This window comes from Zonotrichia albicollis, chromosome 3, assembly GCF_047830755.1.
Source record: "Zonotrichia albicollis isolate bZonAlb1 chromosome 3, bZonAlb1.hap1, whole genome shotgun sequence".
Taxonomy (NCBI): Eukaryota; Metazoa; Chordata; class Aves; order Passeriformes; family Passerellidae; genus Zonotrichia; species Zonotrichia albicollis.
The window spans coordinates 44,822,971-44,825,717 of NC_133821.1; positions in this window are offsets into that span (position 1 = coordinate 44,822,971).

The following is a 2,747-nucleotide window of genomic DNA, read 5'->3' on the forward strand; positions in this document are numbered from 1 at the left end:
GATTTTGTTAATTGGACAAGTAAATCAAATACACGCAGACAAACCCTCTGCTGATCATAGTGTTCAGTGGGTTCATAACGGGGAGGGAAAGGGACAGGGAAAGGGAAAGGGAAAGGGAAAGGGAAAGGGAAAGGGAAAGGGAAAGGGAAAGAGAAAGGGAAAGGGAAAGGGAAAGGCTCCAGAAGTGGTGAGTCACTGGGTGCAATTTGTCAGTCAATCAGTGACACAGTCAACACTACAAAGCTGTTATTCTTCAGCCTAAGCCATTGGAGCATTCTGCCTACCTAGGGAGAGTTCCTCAGTAGTTGTGATAGCAGGATACACCATGGTTTGATATTTCTGCAGATTTGTTCAGAGCTTCTGTCCAGGCATAAGAGGCTCTATTCCAGGAGAGCAATGGGAGCAGGAGTGAAGCTCTCAAATGAGTGCTTGTCTGAAAGACAGTCACTCAGGGGCCAAAACTGGGGGTCTTTGTCTTCTATGTAAATATATTACATAAAATATGTTCTTCTAAACAACAACTGCTACAAAATATGTAATTCAAAACAACAACTGAGTACCCTACATTGCCTGGAAGTAAATTCTGTTGTCTTGAGTGACCTCTTATCTGAAGCATGGACTAAAGCCAGGCGAAGGCTGAAGTGTGTGTGGCACACTGAGATGGGAATGAGGGCTGGCAAGTGCCATTGTTCTCCACTTTGCCTCCCTGTGAACAGCATTTAATTCTGGGTTTGGTTGTCAGAAGAGATTAGATATCTAAATTCTGGAGTTCATAAGTGGTCTGGCTGATCTCTTAGGTGCAGAAAACACGTTGTGCAGCAGAAACTATCAGATGCATGACTAAACCATTTGTGTATTTCCACAGCAGTATAGTGCATGTTTGCAGGAAGTCAGCTTTTGAAGAAAACCACTTGAACAGTACAAAAATAATTAAATTAACAAGAGTCTTGGGAAGAAAGGATTAATTTTCCCAGCAGATTGATGGCACGGATGAAGGCTGGGTATCAGCTCTATGTAAGGGAGCTCTTTCTGTCAGAGCAGCAGCACTAAGGGCTGTTCTGAGAGAGGCTCTTTCCTGGTGAACAGCACCCAAACATAAATGTTTCTTGAAGATTAATGAAGGCTATGATGTGAATGATGGAAGGAAACCAAACAGAAAAACAGTATTGGAAAAAGGGGGGAGGGAAAAAAGGAACGAGCTATTCTTTAAAATGCTCACTAGCAGAGGACACATCTGTTGGGTTTTGGCAGAACAAAAGGACATTGCAAAGAAAGTCAGGGAAGTGCTGCTTTGCAAAATATTCTACAGTCAGCTCTGAAATCATATGTGTTCATAACTTCCAGAGGCTTGAGCAGAAGGATATGGAAATGTCTGCTGCATTTTTATTCCCACAGACATGGGGATATATTTTTCCTTATAAAAGTAAGGGATGATGAAAGAAATTTCTCAGGAGTTATGCTGCCCTGGTACACTCCCACGGAGGATCTCCATATGGGGAGAGCCTGTGCCACCTCTCCATGGCAATTAACTGCAATCATTGCTTTTAGGGGGTTTAAAGCATATGTGTCTTGCTCCTGCTGTCCAAAAATGCCACAGGATGGGGCAGAAGGAAAATGTGCTCCTTTCCTGCCTGCAACCAACACGTCCAAGGCCCATGACAGCGAGGATGGAGATATTCCTGCAAGATGTCCATCACCTGGAGGCACCCTGTGCCCAGCAAGTGCATTATGCCAGGCTGTGGGGCTCTCCAGCCTGTGGGCAGGCATCTCCTTCCTTGGACCAGCTCCAGTTCTCCCACTCTAACCCCCAGCTCCATGCACTGGTATCTGACAGTGGCAATAACAGGCTACCTGGGGCACATATTAAGCAAGACAAAATAAATGCAGGAAATTGTCCTGTTTGGATGTGAGGTGTCACTGTCATATTTTCTGAAAAATCCCTTCACCAGGATTTCTTCTCCTGGGAAGCTGAGAAGCCTCAGAGAAAAATGAAAACAATAATTATCTCATCCGCTTCTCTTGTTTTGCTGCTTTGGAATGTGGTTGGGGATTGTTTATCCAACAGGTGGTTGTTTTATTGGTTTCATGTGAATTGTTTTGACTTAATGGCCAATCACCATCCAGCTGTGTCAGGACTCTGGAAGCAGTCATGAGTTTTCATCATCATTCTTTGTAACCTTTTGTCTGTATCCTTTCTCTATTCTTTAGTATAGTTTTAGCATAGTATTCTTTTATATTATATAATATAATATAAATAAATAAAACAGTAAATTAGCCTTCTAAGAACATGGAGTCAGATTCTCAATTCCTCCTTCTTCCTGGGGACTCCAAAAATACCACAGTGGGGAGTGGGTAGGAGGGACAGAGAAGTCTGCACAAGTCCTGTTCTGGTCAAAAGGGTGAGGCAGAGCATGGTCCCTGCTCTCCCCAGCTCAGAAATGGATGGAGGAGACAGCAGCTAGGAACACGGGCATTCATGGGCTGTTTGCAACAACAATTTTGCTTGCATCTTATTGTCTCCCTCTATTACCTTTGCTCACACGTGGCTCTCCTCTGGGCTGTAGAGGGACTGCACAATGGGAGCCAGCCCCAGCTGGCTGCTCCGCTCTGGTAGAGAAAAAGATTTATAACATGAGCAAAGAAGGGAGGGCTTGTCCAGAAGGAGGAAGCTGCTGTGAACAGAACTTGGTAAGCAACATCACAGAAATTTGTTTCTGTAAACAGTAAATGATAGGCTAACACAGCTC